Source organism: Lonchura striata, chromosome 1 (assembly GCF_046129695.1).
Source record: "Lonchura striata isolate bLonStr1 chromosome 1, bLonStr1.mat, whole genome shotgun sequence".
Classification (NCBI taxonomy): domain Eukaryota; kingdom Metazoa; phylum Chordata; class Aves; order Passeriformes; family Estrildidae; genus Lonchura; species Lonchura striata.
In genome coordinates this window covers 111842032-111861891 of record NC_134603.1, presented here as the reverse complement: position 1 = coordinate 111861891, position 19860 = coordinate 111842032, and the positions used below count along the sequence as shown (strand labels likewise).

General features: G+C 42.7%; 1 long non-coding RNA gene across 1 annotated transcript in view; it reads left to right on the top strand.

Moving 5' to 3' along the window:
- LOC110475946 (uncharacterized) overlaps positions 1–17400 on the top strand; it is a 99000-nt gene extending 81600 nt beyond the window's left edge. The window contains exons 2-3 of the long non-coding RNA XR_004147777.1: positions 16495–16586; positions 17354–17400. This is a non-coding gene — a long non-coding RNA (uncharacterized LOC110475946). The remainder of the gene's footprint in view (positions 1–16494; positions 16587–17353) is intronic.
- The last annotated feature ends 2460 nt before the right edge of the window (positions 17401–19860 follow it).

Genomic DNA, 19860 nt, shown 5'->3' with positions numbered 1-19860 from the left:
AATCCCATGTGTCTCTCCAGAGCTTACTGTGAAAGGTGGGAAAAATCAGTAGCCACAAATGAAAGCTCAAAGGCCTCAGTCATGTACTCATATATCTCATTATCACTCTCAGAAGAGAGGAAGGTATAAACAAATTATCTCTTCAATTTCTGAGTCCAGTACAACATACTCCCTAAAGCATTCATCAAGAAAGATTTTCCCTACCATCCTCATGAAGGGGGCTGTCCATGAGCTCTGGAACTGGTGAGAGCCAGTCTTTTGCATTTTGGGTGCACCTGGAGAACCAAGTCAACACTGCAGAGATCAAAATCTACCCATGGTTTCTGAGTCACAGATAAAAACTAAGATCTAACAATTAAAGCTATCTTAGTCCCCATTCCTCCCAACCCTGACACCTGACAAAATGCTCGGGAAAACAGGATCAGAACTCAGATAAACAATCTGCACTACAGCCAAGAACTTGCCCTTTCTACTCACCTTGACTGCTCCAGACCACTCAAGCTGCCAAGGCTTTCAGAAATCCTCAGCCATGCCATCTCAGCCAGCATCCTAGTGCTAATAGATCCAGACTATTGCCTGGCAAGCACAGAAGCTGACTTAAAACCTGAAGGCCAGCCAGTTGGTCAATAGCCATTTACACTTTTTAAACCATTTTCTACTTTGAACAAGCTGTCCAGCTTCTGTCAACTTGGAGGGTCCTGCCTCCACTGCCTGAGTGGTGAGTGAAGGGCTCTCCCCTTCCCCAGGTATGGCAAGCTCTGGCCCTGGGGAGGTCAGGCCTCCATCCCTGCCTGTCTCCACTACACCACAAGTGCATCACAATTCTAGTTTTTTTCTGTACTAGCCTCCTTTACATAAACCACATCCTAGTGTGGGACATGAATGGTGCGGGGGAGCAAGCCACATCTATTGCCCTCGGGAGTTGCTGGTAGGAAAGATCATTGCATAGAAAACAGGTTAAAACACTCCGTAAAAAAAGCAAGAGCAGCAGGAGAGAGGCAATAAGAGAGGAAGAAGTGAGGGGGCACAGGTTAAAATTGACAGTGAATTGTATTTGGAAGCTGCAATACAGGTCCTCCTATTTTGCTGGTGTTCACACTTGTCCTCAACTTCTACTTGCGTACACATAAAACACAGACAAGTCATAGCAAATCTTGCCAGAAAGTGCAGTTTTGAGAAGACAAGAAGCATTGGGAAATTAAATCCAAATTTCATTGTTTCAAGTTCCACAAAGGGAGCTGCTTTATTTTTTTTTCCCAGTGTTGAAACATTAATTTTCATCTTAAGAAGTATTTAATTCCTTTCAACACGTCTTTCTGAGATGGCACTTTTTCATTTGAAAAGCATCCCAAGTTACAAGCGAAAATGCTAGGCACCCCAAAATAAATATTTTCCAAATAAAGTGCTACAGGTCAACCCAAAATTATTTTTATGGTTTTGTATTTTCCCATAGAGCTTAATAAAACCTTTGGAATTTGATTCAAGATCCAAATTCTTTTAGGCCAGCTGGTGCCCAGACAAGACCTTTATTTTCCAAGCTCTATTTGCACAGGATGCTTTCACCACCAGATTTGCGCTTAATGCTATCAGCGCCTCTGGATTTATCTCATGTAAAGTATTTTATCCTGGAAGAACACAAGAAACTCCACCAATCTTCAGGCTCCCTAATGTACTGACTTCGTAAGAGCTGTGGGTCAGAAGTACTATGGAATGTAGGGAGAGCCAAGAGGATATTTTGGACAGAACACAGAGCAGTGGAAATAGCTGGCATTTTTACATGCCAGGAGGCTAAAGTGTCAAAGTCTGTGGCTGTTTTGTGCCAGCAGAAGCAGAGAAGGGTCCCCTACAAGCCTGCTGGACCTTCTAGTGGGGATAAATGTGGCTCTGACTTTGTCACCACCTTAAGACAACCTTGTCTGTTCACACTTCCCCATGTAACATGTGCCAGACTTTTCTACCTTGGTGATGTTGGAGGATTTTTTTAGCAAGTTCTCAGATATCACATCCATGGCAGGAGGAAGAGGGGAGTTAATTGCATTTCTTTAAAAATTAAGGAAGTTAAGCTTATCTCTTCGCCTGCATATGGGGAGCTGTGTGTCCTGGATGAGTGAGCTGACGCGAGATGGTTTCTAGGCAACTTCTGCAAGTCATGTTGGAACAGGAATACGAATTAAAAACAAAACCCAAACAAGTCAAAACAAGTAGCAGTTACTCCATGTAAAACCAGTCTTGACTGACTCGTAGGGTTTGTGTAAAGCCTTTTGTGGGATTAATATTGCTTTACTTCTAAGGACAGAGAACCTGGCACCCCTGTGCCAGCATCTATTGTGAGACACAGGATAAGCGTGTTTCTGCAGACAACACATATAGCTTGTGTGTGATAAAAGGCCTGTCATGCCATGTCATTGTGATGATATTACTTGATTGCTGAAATACCATAACATAAGTGTTCCAGGAACCTCAGTCTGAGTAACCCAAAGCTAGAAAACAGTGTCAATAACTGCAGTTCTTTCCTCTTTCCCAAAGAATTTTGCTTTGCATTTATCAATTCACCATACTCCCTTTTTTTCTTTCCCAAAGATTTGTAAAGTTTAGGCAAAAATAAGTGTTATTGCAAGCTGCCTTTATTTGTTTCTTTTCTCTGTAGTATAGAAATGAGGAGGACATCTCCTCTTCTTAGATTATTCTGCAGTATTAGGAATTGATCACTCTACCTTTTAGTCTCAGACCACATTTCAGAATTAAGGTAAGCTGATCTCCTTCCATTCAAAAGTAATTCTTCCTGCACCTTCCCCAATTTATGCAATTACAAAAGTCTCAGACAGAGCATAACCTCGCTCATGTAAATCCAGAGTTGTACCATTTTTCCAGTGTCAGAGTAAAATTTAGTCCTCAGCGCCACAGAATAAAATTTAGTCCTCAGCGCCACAGAATAAAATTAATGGTTTTACAGCCCACACTTTCTGAGCCAGCATAACAAGGAGTTTAGGATGAAGTGTTTACAGCCTTTTCCCTTAAGTTGTGGAGGATAAGGAATGCCTTACAGTGATTTTAATTTTCAGGATGCCATTCTGCTCCTGCAGTTGCCAGTGTGATTGAAAAGCAACCGCCAAAGTCTGAACTTGACTGAGACTGGGGAATTTGTGTTGTCAATAAAGTTCAGAGCAGGTATTTTAAAAGACAGAATCTCCGCCATTATTTCAAAGCATGTGTTCAGGTTTCAAGGAGGCAGATACCAAAATCAAGTTATGTGTATAATAACCAAGCCATCAAAGCCTGGTTATTATTAATTTAAAAATCAACATTTTATATCCTCAAAGTTTGTATGACACTGTTTGTCTGACTCTCCATCAAGTAAGTAGGTTGTAAGATGTGACGCTGATCATTTTGTTGTCCATATGAAGTCAGAGCAAAGCAAGGTTATAGTCAGTAAATGAAACCTCTAACCCTAATTCATACTCTTCTCCCAGCCCTGAAGAAATGATAACCAGCAAAACTGCTGGGATTTCTTCCAAAGCTAGGTTATGTATGGACCCAACACTGACTTTAGCAGTGGTGTTTTCTCTTCTGAAGAACCAGAACAGCATTCCAGATGCTTCAAATCATTCCACATGTATCCAGCTTCCAATCCTTCTCCTGACAGACAGCCGGTGACTGAGCACTCCTGGGTCAGCAATGGAAGTGGACACACCCCTAGGGACCAGGCTGTGCTGGGTCAACAACTCTGGTGGTGACACGCTCTGGCTCCATCTCCTCTTGCCCTGCCACGGGCATCCTGTGCAGCAGGACCTTGCTGGTTGTTTCTATGGATGCTCCTGTCAAGGCTGGCTAGCTTTGCCAGCCCAAACCCAATCACACTAGCACTTTATTCCCATGAATTTGGCTTCAGTATCTGGAGTGAGACAGACCTTAATACTGCTGAGTGACCATACACAGGCTTACTTTTTTAATCCCTTACAGATTTCTTCATGCCTGCTTTCTTCAGAGTCCCTGGGACTCACTTGGACCTCTGAGATTCCAGCTTGAGTGAAGCTGAGGCAGGGAATGGGACTGGCCTCCTTTTTCCTTCAATCTTCCCATGTGTCCCCAAACCAGCAACTCAGCTGCCTTCAGTAAATACTGTGGCTTGATGTCATCACGGAAAAGCTCACTGCGTGACTTGCCTGCAGACAGAAAAGGGCCTATATAATAAAAGGAGGAGGAAAAATTAGCAATAAGGCTGTGCTGTGACACAAATTATAGGCAGTAATGATAGCAGAGGCATCCATGGTGTAATTTGTAGTGACACAGCACTGTCAGGCTTTGCACCTTACTGAGGGATAAACCCCTAGACCACAAGTCACTCAAAGTGTTGGGTCTGAAGGACATGACTTTTTCAGAGGCTTCTCCACTTCTCACTGCCTTTTACCAGCTCTCAACTATCCAGAAGATATGGCAAGGGCTACTTTAGGTGAAGCTTTGGATTAGTCAGAGAGGTTGCTTCAGAACAAGGAAAGACAATTTCTCCTCTCAAGGATTCAGGCTACTGCCCTAGTAAGACTTACCAACAGCTCTTGGAAACCCAGGACAGGAAAACCACAAAACCTAGATGTTGCTTATTGTAGTTCTGACTCACAATGAAGGACACCAAGTAGGTTTTCAGAGCATTAATATTATAATTATTGGTATTATTATTACTGTTATTGTTGTTTTTATTACCACTACTACTACTACTATTAATGAAGAGTGAGAATGAAGGTGGTATTGTTCACACATTGAAGAAGATGACTGCATTACTTATTGAGATTTTAGGGTTTTCCAAGGGCACTGGCTTAGCCAAAATGAAAATTCAGCATCAAAGTCAATGGATCTATAGCTGGTTTAGCCTGCACCATTCCCCTGACACCAATCCCTACTGCTGGATGAAGGACTGAACCACAAGATCACCCAGCACAATAGGAGTCACATGGTTATAGGTGTTCCCTTTGCTCACAGTGGATGCTCACAGCCCTGCCAGCACAAGGGGAAATCAGACATGTGATTGCAGGATGCTCTTAAGGAAGTTCGACTGGGAGATTCATGTTTTGCAAAATTAAACCAAAACCATGGATAACTCAAATCCAAATCTGATCATATCTGTATCCCAGCAGTCTGCCAGGGAAAGAGGACTCCAAAAAGAGGTCTTAGCTCACCTCTTACAAAGTTCCTAGTTTACCTCTCCAATATAAGCAAATACATGCACAAGTGTATCAACAATGACTAGACATTGTTTCAGAAACCTTTGGTGGCTTTAGGAATTTGAAAGTCCAGTCAACCATGAAAGGCCTTTTCCCTACCCTCCAAGAAGCTACCCAGAGCTTTATCAGTTCTGTTCCATGAAGGAGGAGTCTGACCCCAAGACATGGTGGTGCTGCATGGGTCTCACTGTTTCAAGGATTTCACAGAAGATGGCTGGGGTTCACTTATTAGGTCTATTGGCCACCTGTAAAATTTTCCAGGATTCTCTGTCATGAAATAAGCAAGTGCAATTGTATTGCAGATTAGAAACCACCAGGTAGAATTTCAGAGCAAATGTCTGCTATTTGTTCCTGCCTTCTTCAGGAATAATGGAGATCCACTTTTAAAGTAATTTATCCTCTTGATCTTTGCAGTTTGTCTCCTTGAGAGACCTGAGGACATTGCAAGATACATGCACATCTGTTTCCTGAATCCAAATGTACAGACAGCTTGGTCTGTCTCATAGTATGTCTGAATCTGTGTGCAGTAAAAACATTATTGTGTTATGCATACACACATACACACAGAATATACTGTTGGTGGCTTAATCTAAAGCCTTAAACCAAAACCATCAGAAGTATCAAGATCTCAATTCTGCAGGCTCACATTGCATGGGATTACAACATTTTCCCTGGTGGCTTGCTTTTCATAGCATTTTTCTAAATGAAAATTGTTAGCAAAGTTGAGTAGACAAGGGCTTGATTAACTTCTGGAACATGGTGCCAATTTTTCAGCAGAGTCAGAGTTAAAATAGCAGAAGAGGAAAGATGAATATAGAATCATGTTATCTAGAAAACACCTCTGAGTCCAGCCATTAACCTAACACTGTCAGGTCCATCATGTCCCTATCTATGCATCTTTTAAATACCTGCTGGGATGATGACTCATCCATTTCCCTGAGCAGCCTCTTCCAATGCTTTAAAACTATTTCAGTGAAGAAATTTTTCCAGATATCCAATTAAACATCTCCTGGTGCTACTTGATTCTATTTCCTCTTGTCCTATTGCTTGGTACCTGGGAGAAGAGGCCAACTCCCTCTTGACTACAGCCTCCTTTCAGGCAGTTGTAGAGAATGATAAGGCCTCCCCTGAGCATCCTTTTTTCCAGGCTAAACATCCGTAGTTCCCTCAGCCACTCCTCATCCGGCCACTCCTCTGGACCTGAGCTCCAGACCCTTCCCCAGCTTCATTGCCCATCTCTGGGCATGCTCCAGCACTTCAATGTCTTTCTTGTAATGAGGGGTCCAAAACTGAACACCATATTTGAGGTGTTGGCCTTGGGGCACTTCAGCCCATGGTACAAGGTAAACTTCATGGAGTGATGGCAGTAGCTGGCAGCAGAGCTATCTGGTTGTCAGAATAAACACATAGCCCTGGTGTGAAGACCCTGTGTAAGCCCAGGGTACTCAGTGTACCCCTGCTACATCCCAGCAAACAGCAAGCTTGCATCTGCATAAAACAGCTCAGTCCACGTGTAATGCCTTCAACAATTAATTTTTACATGTTAATTATCTGTTTTTACTGTCATCAGTCTGCTTCATTACAGCTTTTTGCTCTTTCATTGCTCAAGTCTTAGTAAGTCACATACTTCTCTTTTTGTGGATGAGAAAGTAAGCAGCATGTCTTGATCACTTAGAGCGTGCATTAAGTAAGCAGTCCCAGGGGGGATTACTGCTTTGCTACTGCTGTCTCCACTAAGAGATAGAGATGAGCAGAAGTTCAGGCAAAACACAATTTTATGATGTTTTAAGCAACTAAGCCTCAAAAGATCTGCAAAATACTTCCAGGCAAGATACAGATGGGTCGCCATACCATCACCTCAGAGAGATTCTGAGCTGTTCAGTGTCATTTTCTGAGGTATGTTGGACTGCAAGAAGGAAATTCCTGTAAGAGTGTGAATAGCGATTAATTAGATATCTTCTTGCACTGCCATATCAAACCAACATGAGAATCCCCCAAAATTTTTTAAGGCTGAAGGATTGGGTAGCTAAGAGTTATGAAAATGTATTGCTTTAAAAATTATTAATTTTCATTGTACATGGATTTCTCTAGAGGAATCCTGCTGAAATTCACTAAAATCCACTTCCCAGGTTCACGCCACTGGGATCAAAATCTAGCCCCCCTCCATAGGAAGGGCTCATTAAGGTGTCTGTGATGACAATCACAATGTAAGGGGCCTTCTTCTGTTAATAGTATTTTAGTATCAGTTTTTTGAAGTATTCCAGAGACCTGAAAGAAGACCAGAGCTGACTGGAGCTGAAAAGGAAGCCAAATTCACAGTCCCACCTTATCTCAAAGTCTATTGCTTCTGCCTAGTGAAGTGTCTATGTTCTCATTTAGAGTAAAGGCATCTGCAGGTAAATTGCTCTCTGCTCAGTCTAATGGTCCAATTTCAGTTTTCATTTCTGAGTGCATAAATCTTAGGCTTCCTTTTCTGACAGCATTGGGCATTTCAGTGTAAGAAATTTCACCCAACAAGCTCAAGACCCTGAATGGTTTCCTCACTTAAGTTTCTCCTTTTGGAGTCCTAGAGTTTGATCTTACTGTGAAAGCAGTGTCTCAAGAGGCACAACAAACTTACAGCAGATGTCAACAACTTTCCCACATGAGACATTTCAAAATGCAAGGTGCAACACACCAGCATCATCTGTCTTTAGCATGACTCTGCCTTTGGAATTGTGCAGTCAGTTGAGAGCCAGAATGGGCCCAAAGTGGCTTGGCTTGGTGCAGGACACAAACAAGGGAGGAAAGGGAAGACTGAAAACCATCTACCATGTGGGCTTCTGTTTTTATCATCTGCAAAAGAACGTTCTTTTTCTAGCAGCTGGGTATTTTAGGCTTTTGCTGCAAAGGTATTCTTAAAAAGCTTTTAATTTTTAAAGCAGTTTCAGTAGTCCAACAGATGACACCAGGAAGAGGTAAAATGCCTTTATGTCACTGTTTCTGTCCCCTCCTTCTTGTCTCTCTGCTCTAGTGACTGACACTACCAGAGTGCAGAAGGAGCACCACCATCCTCCACTCAGCAGCACAAATGCTGAGCTTTCTGAGACACACAGGCACTATTGTTTTCCCCCTGCAAGAAGGTTATATGTGTGGATATGTGCAAAAAGGAAAGGTTTGTTTGCTACTGCTGATTTGGTAAGACAAATGTAACAAAAATGAGAGACCACAAACAAAGCAGACAGGTAGTGTGGGCTGCAGAACCCCACTGATACCTTTGCAAAAGGTTGTTGTTTATCCAGGCTGCACTCTGAGATTCCAATTCCATGCTTTAAAAGGGGGACTCACTTTGCTCTCTGCATTTCTGTTTTTTGACCTTGATGCTGGAAGGAGGGCAGACCAATTAGCCACTTTTCCACACCAGTACTTGTCAAAATAAGCAAGCCAAATAAGCAGCAAGTGAACAGCTGTTCTTTAAAAAAGCACCTGGGATGGGGCTGGGGGAAAAGAAGATACTTTAGGAGGTTGTTCAAGGGTCTTATATCTGATAGATCAATTAAGGCTAAGTTCAAAGACAGGTATCTAAAGACTAAAATAGTTTCAGAAATTAAGAACTGAATTGTTAGCACCTTTCATAAGACATTTGTATGACGATCATAAATGAGTGATCAAGAAGCATTCATCATTGGGAAGTAAAGGGAGAGCTCCCTCCTCTCCACTGACTGCCAAGGAGGTTCCAGGAGTGCTCTTCTAATTGAGCAGAATGTTTGAGACTCAATTTTTGAGAATGATTAGACAAGAACTCAATTATAGGCCTCACTGCAACAGTGATGGTATAGCAGGAATCTAGTTTCTCTGCAGATGTGGAGGCTCTCTCTGATGCTCTGGAATGTGCATGGGGAGTTATGTGCAGAAGAAGGAGCTGGTTACCTTCAGGAATGGAAAAAAGAGAGGAATAACCAGAGAGTACTGAAGAAAGCCCAGGCAGCAGAAGGTACAGGTCAGCATTTGGTAGCCCTCAAACTATGTGGTGAGTCTCAGTCCAGCTCCCTGTGCCTGACCTTCATGGTCAGTGATGCTGAAATGAGAGGGCCATTCCCTGTCAGTGCCACTTTCCTGGGACACGCTTCAGCTCTATGCATCTGTATGTATACACTGCTGTGGAGGAGGAGACTGTGAGTTCATAAAGGCACCCTGTGAACTGCAGAGAATGGTCTTGTCAACACCTGTCCTTCCAAACCCTCACTCCCACAGTGCTTTTTTCAAGTATATTTAAAGCTCCCTTTCACATAAGTGGCAATCTCCCTTCCCTCCCTCCTACAGGCTAGGTTAAAAGGGACAGGAGGTCCTTTTCCATATTGATTTGTTTTCCTGACCTTTCAGAGACATGCAGAGAAGATCAGCAAAAAGGCACTGGAAAATGAGAAGAACAAAAGCACAGTGCTTGTGCTCATTCAAAGAAGTAAGACAAACACAAGATTTAGCATTGGGTAGAAAATAAACTGTCTTCTGAGGAAAAGAAGAAGCTGCCTGTGCAGAGAAGGAACTGTGAGGAGTACCACTTGCACTGAAACACCGATGGAGCAACCTATGACAATGGAGAATAAGCCTTCAGAGGGCAGGGTTCTTTCCCTCTTTATTTTAATTTTTATTTAAAGGGATTTAATTTAAATAGCAAAATTCTCCTTTTGAACAGAGGGAAATTAGATAAATTATTTTCACATCTTTACAAGTATTTTTACAATATTTACACTCTGCTATTAAGCTGGTCCTCACCACAGTGCACTGTGTGTGTGGCACCCTCATGTGTGGATTTGGTCAGACATAAAGCAGACACCCTGATTCTAAAACTCCCCCAACACTTTCTCACGGTGGCTTGACCAAATTCTAAGGTGGGCAGTAACATTTTTTTCTTGCTTAATTCCTCCCATGTGTCCAATAAGATTTTATTCTCACCTTCCCTGCCATATCTCGTAGCCCTACTTTGCCTTGCTGCATTCCATGCTAAAAGCAGACCTAGCACAGCAAAGAAGAGTGAAGTTGCTACAAAGCCTTTACCAACCTCACAGGGACATGGTGAGGATTAATTAATTGCTTATTCAGAGATTTCATATCCTAATGTTAATTAATAGTACAATCATAATAAAACCTGATTCTTACATTACCAGAATCAGTTACTGAAATCCCCAGTAAAGACAATATAAGCTTCCTACTAACAAAAAAATCCAAGCCTGTATTCCAATCTAACCCCTACTGGGAGACACAAAAAAATTAACCCAGGCTAAGTTTTACAGTCAGTAAGTTATATCTCATTAAAGACCTGCATAACATTCCCTTTCATAATTATACTGAAACAAATTAGGATAATTTTAATTCTGAAGAGAAGAATTTAAGGAATTCATCCATTTATATGGCATTGATAATCCACTTTCTATTCATATACTTTGTTAATTCAGAGTAAGTTTTTCTCAGCCACTCTGCATAACCAAATCCTCACTCTAAAGCCACCACCTCCTTTCACAGATACTCAATAGCAGTTTTTCTAAGTTCAGTAACCTTGTGGATTTCTGAAGCTGGGAATGGGCGATGGTTTTTTTAAATCCTCAGACCTCTGGGGACATCTCAGATTTCAGCACCAGAGAAATGAAGGAACTGAAGAGGAGATTCCCATATCCCCTTGCTCAAGGTGTTACATAGGGTTGCTCCAAACTATACTCCAGAGGCAGCAACCCTTGATGTCAAGCACAGGACAGGCTGCAGGTCTCCCAGTACCATCCCTTCCCCCACCTCACTCATGCACAGTGCTCAGAGGCAGCAGAGAGCAATCTCACCCTGAAAAATTATTTTTTTATGCACAATGTCCATCCTAAAGGAGTCCCCCATGGAACGCTTGTGTTCATATGGTGGGATGAGATGTAGGATTGAGACCTCTGTCCAATTTTTGTACCAAGAATACCTGCCAGGTCTTCAGGACCTCCCTGCAGGCATAACTTCATTGTTTCAGAGATAGAAATACTCTGTCAAGTTTCAAATCCCTTCAAAGTTGTGACTAACCCACTCCACTATTGCTGTGCTACCAGGGAGGTCTGCTGAAAGACTCCAGCATGCACGCAGAGAACCCACAAGTGGGAAACCTAAGCAGAGTACCCTGACATGCAAAGAGCCAATGCTCAATTCAAAACAACCAAAACAATCCTTTCCTTTTGACAAATTCCTTTTGTCCCCAGGCGCTGAAATTCTCTCCAAGAGTGGCATTCTTTAAAAAGAAGAGCAATCAGATATAAATCTTCTCAGTGCTGAAGCTGACTCCTGGGCCCACGATGGGATGCACGGGACGAGTTCACCTGTGAGGAGAACACCTCTGTCCCCTGTGGGCTCACATCAGGGTGATGTGCTGTGCATGGCTGCAGCTCCTCTCACTGAATGTGGAGGTGGTGCCCTAAAGAAGGAAAGCAGCATGGCTTTGTGTGCAGTTAAATCTGACTTGCCGCCAGGGATGTGTTTAAGATACAGGGGGTCCTGAGGCTACATGCTACTGATGTATTTTGAAGTTAGGGCAGATCTATTCATTGCTAAGCAAACCTTTTCAAATATGTTAGTGTACCTTGCATTAGCCATGGGAGGTGTTCAGGAGGCTACAAAAGAGCATTCATTAGAGATGCTCAGTGGTGAGGAACTGAAGCGCCTGTGCATTCTGCTGAGAGAGGAACAAACACACTGCTCAGAGCAGGTTTGTAGATATATACACCACTACAAAGTGCACCTACCATGGTGTTGAGTCCTTTTCAGCTTCTTTGTTCTAGCTTTCCTTGCATTTTCTCCTTCCTTTACTCACATTCCTTACTCCTAATTGCTCCTCTGTCTTTATCTCACTCTTTTCCCTTTCTCCTTCCCACTTCCAGCTGTGAGGTCGTTCTTCTGCCTAGGTCTCAGCAGTGCTTGGAACACAACAGCAGCCATTCTGACACTTCACTGCCTCTGTAGTCCTCTCTGGCAGGACCCACACACTTTCAGACACACATGCCTCAGTACACATTATCTGTACTCTGTTTTACTGACTGGTCACCAAGAGCTCTATTTTACTTCTCCCTAGATAGATAAAGAGGTACTGTAAGGTGGTACATCCCAATCTCATTGCCCTCTGGAGCGGTCTTACACTGCTGTAGGCATTGTATCTCTGGTGATATTCCTGAATCAGGCACCTCAATTAGATTTCCCTTTATTTAAGGGTACCCAGAATAAATCTGGGCTTCACACCCTGCCACCCTGAGGTACCTCTTGTACTAGACTTGAGGTTGATGTATTTTTTGCTAACTTAGGCTAAGGATAAATATGGATTCAATGAAGCTGTACACATACAGTCTGTACTGGTTTCAGTCTTTCTTAGCTATGGAGAAGCTCACAGCCACAGTCAACTGCATTAAAAAAATCTATGAATTCATAATCTGTGAATTTTTGAGGATGGGGAACAATTACTGTGCAATGCTGTCCATGTATTATGCAAACTCTTGAAGCCACCCAGCTGGCAAGACAATGAAAGAACAAACATTTCAAAAATAAATTTCATTTTATTTGAAAGACCAAAAAGTCACATGTGCTCCCCTTTTAGCCTTCAGGACAGCAGTAAAACTGCTGTAGTAGGCAGTAGTAATGCCTTTTTCAGGGGCATTAAAAGAGAGGTGAGGGAGGGCTTTGTTCTTCAGCTGTCAGAAAGATATATTCACTTTTAAAACATGTCTATGCTACTCTACCATTATACAGGGGAGTTTCATTTTGGTGAGACTATGGTGATGTAGAATTTGCCTTTTATTGATTGCATGGCCTGTCACCTCTACTGTTAATCTAGATATTACCAGAAAAGAGATTAGCACAATAAAAATCTGTTTCTGTTAACTTGATCCACATTCATGCCACCACTCTACAAAATCACTGCTGGGTGTGGAGTCCTTTGGCTTATTATCCTTGGCATAAAAAATACCCCAACAACAAAATTAACTTATATTCTCTGATATAGAGACAAACATATATATGGCTGCCTTCAGGACAAACTCATGTACTAGGCTAGATGTCAGGATGGTGACACACTGTGCTTTTTCTTTTCCTAGTTTAACAAATAGCTAATAACAGTTTTGCACTGTTCACATCTGCAGTTTTGCATAACTTGAGACTGAAGCCCCAAAGTGACTGGAACTGCTGGCACAGCCTGTTCCAAGTGTATAGATTGTATGAGGACAAATCTTGTGAAAGCAGAGAGACCCAGATGAAGCAAACTAACTGCTGCCTCCCTCAACAGGGTGAAAACCTGTGGGCTATACCTATCACCCTCCTCACGCATTCTCCTCTAGTGACCTGCTCCTATTATAAGACCACTACCATCAGGGCCCAGCATGGAATATCAGAGAAAAGGAATGTGCTCCTTGTTGGAAAAGGCAGGCAGGTAGTATATTCCTGCCCAGCTTCTCTGAGCTTCTCGTGGTGCTGTATCTATCTGTGCAAGGGCAAATTTTGTGGCCCCTTCATTGGTTTAAAAGGGTGTGCAGCAGATGAGTTAGGTAGAAATAAAACGTGAATTCACTGTGGTGGGATGATTGCAGTAGATACTGACTTTCATGCCTTCTGTAATCAGATATTATCATGGGCAGCTGCAGTTGGAGACTCCTCTCCAAAGGCAAGAAAAAGGCATTCCCTGAAGACATGAGCTTTGGCTTCTTTCCAGGACAACAGGATCTGCTTGATTAGACAGAGGTGTTTTGCCCACCACTTGCAGGACATTACATCTGCTTTGTTCAAAACCTAAATCTTTTATTTAGGTCTGACCTTTGTCAAAAGGTCATATGGATTCATATGGAGTCAAAATCTCCATTGTCTTCAAGTAGCATGCAATAAGGGTTCTTAATCTTTTAACACATTCAGGAGCACAAAGTTCATTGGATTTCAGTCTTTTACAAAAATCTCTGGATAGTGAACCACAGTTTGTTCCATTCTGAGCTCCCCATAGTAATTTGTTTCAGATCTTAAAAAATGTTTACCAATTTTAAAATTCCTCAGAATTCTTTTCACCTTTCTTTATAGAGGGTGGAAGTTTTCTGTTTTTTTGTTTTGTTTATGACTATCAATTGCAGCATTGATTCCTCCCTATCATGCAGAATGAACACAGATACCTTAATAATTCTTCAAGACTTATTACCAGAAACCACTTCTTAATTTTGTTCTACAAAATATATGCATTGCTTGCCGTTTGTTGGCCTCTGGTCAAAGAAAATAATAAATGAGCACAATACAGTCAAGAGATGAGAGAAGAGAGATCATTTGGATGTGAAAGTATTAAACAGCTAGCAATTTCCAAACCTTCTTCCACTTGCCCCAGCCCCTCCCAGCCACATCCCCTCTCCTGCCTTCCAGGATATCATCAGTCCTGGAGGTGGGGAGAAGCCAAACAAATGACAGCTGCTGAACTCCAGCTTCTGCAAACAGTCCAAGGACAATCTGCTCCTTTCCAGACCACTTCTGGGGGGAAAAACACCCTTCAATTTTTAAGTGTACATTTGGTATTTGCCAAAAGACCACATACAGTCCATAGCTTTAAAATTATACTGTGGGGTTCAAAATGGTATTTCCTGGCCATGATGATTTATGGTGCTGCATCAGCAATCAGAGCCCTCTTTGAAGAAACAAGGTGAGGCCAAGAGGCTTTGTCAGGAAGTGAAATGCTCTGCTGAGTTATCCCAGCCTGCGTGGATGAGTGCTGCTGGCTGCTAGGGCAGGTTCTCTCATCCATTGGGTGTCCAAAGGTATTCGGTGGACACTAAAGCCAGAGGAGGTGGAAGGACACATCCTTTGCTGTGTTCACTCAGAAACAGCAGGTACATGCATCCTAACAACTTTCCCAAGAGGTAACAATAGATACATAGAAAATGGTTTCACCAGGTCTTCTGGGAAAAAATATGCACTCCCCTCTCCAGCAGAGTTTTAAACACTTAAGATAAATACTGCAGTGTAGTCAGCAGAAATCCACTCTAGAAATACAAAATACAGCCCAGGACTGAGAGCCTGGCTAAAATATCCTCAATTACCTGGGTGGAGAAAAAGTATGGTATGGGGAGAGCCTCCCAGGTTGCAGCCCAGAGAGGGGAAGCTGGGCTGAGGAAAGAGCCTTCCCCAGGCATTTGTACCTCACTGAAGAACAACCCAGACATGTACATCCGACTTCAAAAACATCCACTGGCTTCTGCAAAACAGAAACTCTAGCCTTGAGCAGCTCCCTGCGTGATGCCAAACACCTGGGGCTGGTATAGACCCTGCCCTGATGTTACCAACTAGACAAGAAGGGGCATCTTCTTAAAGCCTATCCCCATTCTTAAGGATAAAAGCATTTGAAAATCTGGATTCTGGCTCAAAAAAATCCACTGACCAATCTCTGCATTTTAATAACATGGCATAACAGAATATTTATGTATTTTGAGAAGTTGGGGTTTTTACTAAGTGAATGTTCCCTCCCTAAAACCTTATGTAAGCAGACTTTAATGCTGATTCTGTATAGCACCTGTAGGTCATCTGGAAGGTAAACAGCTACACAAACACAAGCAGCCTACCCCAAAGTTATGGCAATAAGAGATATTGATCCTGGCTGCAAAGGCAGAATACTATTCTTGCCACCATCTTTTTAAAGTCTTCCCTCAGCTGTAAATCTTCTGCCATTGCCCGGCCTCTCTGTCCTCATGTTTACACAGGTGTAAGCCCAGGAATAAATTCATCACAGTTGGTAATGTGAATTTTCCTCCTTTGTCAAACAGTGGAGTGGTATTTTACCAACTTGATGGCAGGGTCACTTTGTTAGCTGGCAAAAAAAAGAAAAGGTTCTCTCAGAACAATGTGAGATTGTGCTTTGGCCCACATATCTTCCAGCACTAAATGCCACTGCAGAAGGAAACAGCAGCACACAGCCAGATGGTCAGCACATTAGTGTGGTGCCAGGGGGGAAACAGCTGGAGCGTGCCCAGGCCTCTCACTCATCCCCTCCCTGTTTCCTACAGCTTGTACCCAACCATAAAAACACCAGGCACTGCCTATGCATGAGGCAACAAAGCCTTAAGAGAGGTGAGGTGCACAGTAGAGAAAAATTATGTGATGAGTAAAAGGCGCTGTGGATTCCAGGGATGCGAGTGCTGTGTAGCAGCAGACAGTTCAGCCCCCAGTTTTGCACAGCTTCCCACACTGCAGAGGTGGTAGGAGGCTCCGGAATCCTACAACAGTTTTTTGTAATTAAACTGTGCTGCACAGTGAGTTTTTGCCCTAACAGGTCTGGTTGACTTACCATGCACAACAATCTGTTCAGAAGCCACCTCATAATGAAAAATGACTGGAAAAAGTACATCTAGAATTCATCTTACTGTAAGTATTTTTACTCTCCATCTTATTCTATCCCCTTCACCTTTTTCTATCCCTTCTCTCTTCTTTTATGCCAACACATAATGGTAAAAGTCTCATCTGAGACTTTGACTTCTGGTTCCTGTGCAGTGTATCTTATGTTGACATTCCCAGGTGAGAGCAGCAAGAGGGGTAGAAGCAGATTACTTTTTCAAGTTTTGTGGGTGTTTTAAACAGATGTTAAACCCTTTATGGATGGTATAATATGTTTTTTCTTCCAGTCCTAAGGATCTTTTAAAAGCAAGAAATAGACAAAGGAAAGGAACTATTTCTGTTCAAATAAAGTGAAGTTTTAAATAAAGGCTGGTTTCCTGAGGAAACGAGATTTGCAGACCAATTCCCCAAACCCCTTTTAGATTGGCTGGTCAGGCTCAGACAGGTTTGCCAAATAGGCAGACACCTCAGATTCTTATGAGCTTTGAGGCAGCCATAACAGGAGAAAAGGTTCATGTTAGGTCATCCACTGTGCTGATAATTATGAAGGCTGTCACTATTTCTTAGGTCTCCTCATCCAAACAGAGATGTGAGTGGGAAGGAAGAGCAAAGAAGCAGCCATGAGCAGTGTGGTTCCCAGGAGGAGTAAGGGGTGCAGTTAGAAATTTGAGTATGCTGCAGTGAGGCTTTAGCAGGCTTTGGGGAAATTTACAGCTCCAATAGCCAGTTGGAGGCCACACGGCCCTATTCTGTCTATCAGGAGGCCAAAAAGTGATTTTTTTGTGCTTCTTTTTCAGATTGTACTAGCAGCACCAGTAAGTGCTGGCAGAACTGTCAATGGAAGGCTGCTACAAGGGCGAGGGATGGCCCCCAGTCTCATAAAATCTATCCCAACGGGAGCAAATAGGACTCTCACTATTTGCAATGCAAAAGTCTGTTGCTAAGCTGCTCATCCCATTCTCTATGGAAAGGGGGAAGAACAACACAGTTTAAGGTTGAGGACAAGAAGGGGAAGACCCAAGACTATGCTGGTTTTGTGTATCCTGACTACAATGGAAAACTGGGGTCACTGTTGTAGAAATTTGGGATGAGGAAAAGCATCTTTGGGTGGGTAAGTCCCTCTAACCTCTTTTCATTTGAACGTGTCATCCAAAAAGAAATGATACACCACCAAGCAGGTGTTTTCAGCAGAGGGGATCCCAAACTCACTCAAAGCACTGCACCTGAAGCACAGAGTGTGCTGCCCTGTGTCCACCACCAGCCAGTTCCTCACTAGGACCAAAATGAGTAACCACTCCTGAGCACAACTCCTGCGTGTTTGACTTTAATAAGACTTGAATAACGCCTTTACACTAAGACAAACTCTTACCTTGAAGCCAGGGCTCCTCTAGACCTGGACCTACCGCAAAGGATTGCAGGGCAGTGAACTGTGGGACCTCTCCAACATTCCTTGCCTCCCTGCTGCACTGGAGATTATGTGCAACCCACTGAGTTTGGTGCCAGATCCCACCCTCTGAGAGCTCAACAGGCACAACCTCGGAGAGACACCTTCATCTGCAAAGACACAAGGAAGGGTATAAGCATGCCACAGATACTCCTTTTTTCTTTCCCCCCATGCTTTTCCAGCCTCTGTATATGACACATACAGCAAATCATGATTGCAGCCTTTGAGAGCCAATCAGTGATTTACATTCTTTTGGTAAATTATCCCATCACCTGCACAATGCAGATAATTCCATGAGGCTCCTGGTGCCATTCAGCAGCTACGTCCCCAGGTTATAAAGTGAAGTGCTGAGTGGAAAATTTTAATGACTAGGGGCTGGTAAAACCTTAAATTGATGGCAATATCTGGTGAAGTCACTTAAATAGTGTGAAATACCCTTCTGGCTGGAAAGGGCTGGATAAAACTGGGGTTGATAAGTCGTTAAATTACATCCCATGGCTGGCTGCTTGTCTTGGGAAGGTACCGAATGATAAGTGCACAAATTATCATTACTGCACAGAGTGAAACTATTTCCAGCAGAGACGATATGATAAAAGAGAAGTTATTTATCATGATTAAAACTGGTACATTTGTACTTCTCCACATTGAACAGATCTTGAACTGGCAATCATCTTCCCAAAAGGTACCGCAGCCTGATTTAAAGGATTTTATGACTGTTTTAATGAATGGGGTCTTCTCTCATGGAGAAAGAAGACTTTAATGTCTAAATTGCTGTGTTTCTCAGAATTATTTCCTCCTTCATTGAAAGCATCTTGATTCCATCCTTTTTTTCACACCCTTTCGTCATATTTGACTTTTTCTAAAAAGACTCCAAAGAAACATTCTTTCACAAATAAGGAGTAAACAAGCTGCCACATGCAATAGTAGCAGAAGAGAGCTTTGCCTTCTGCACATTCATTTTGGGCCCTGCAGAGACAGAAAAGACTTAAAATAATTTTCAGTGGTTGGCTGCTCAGCGATGGAGGGAATTAGGTGGTAAAGTCACTTTTGGTGCAAGGGGTAGAGTCAGATAGGTCCAGCTGTCACAACTGGCAGACAACCATTGGCCATCACCCAGAAGTGACCTTTTGAACCTCTCAGGAAGTAACTCAAATGGACTTCATATGAACCCCTGTGAGCTATCATATGAAATACCAGCTTCCCACACAGTTCTACAGGGTACCACAGCTGTGCATTGTAAGGTGAAGCATTCAGTGAGTTCAATGGATAAATGAAGGGTGCTGTTCTCCAGTACTGTTATTGGCAGGATCTTTTACATCAGCTCAGTTAGGTGGGACTATCTATGGAATACCAGGACTGCCAACAGAAGGTGGTGAGTTCCATCTCTAGCACCATTATACAGTACTCCTTGTATGGGGAAATGTCCAGTCATACTGCCAAACCATTCCCTTTTCCATCCCTGAGGTCACAAGGGACTTGGCCTTATTTTCTTCCTTGCAGGATAAAGTTAAGCTGATAGTCCACCAAGATAGGTAAACATGGCTCAGCCAGGAGACAAGAATAAATGCTATGCCTTCAGGGGATTGCCAAAGGTGCACAGAGTATGGGAAATCTAGTGTGCTGGACTAAAACTCCTTTCCAGTATTTCTTGAAGTCCTCTGAGGAACCCATCATTGTTGATATCTTGGCATTAACTTACATATTTGCTGTCTCCTATTAGTTCAGCAATGGCTGGTTTAGGCTTGATTATCAAATCACCTCATCTAACTTCCTATCTGATATGGCCCAAGGAATAAAACACTTGATATATTTACCCTTCTGCTCTTCAGCCAAGCTTACCTCTATCTCACTACAGTTCCC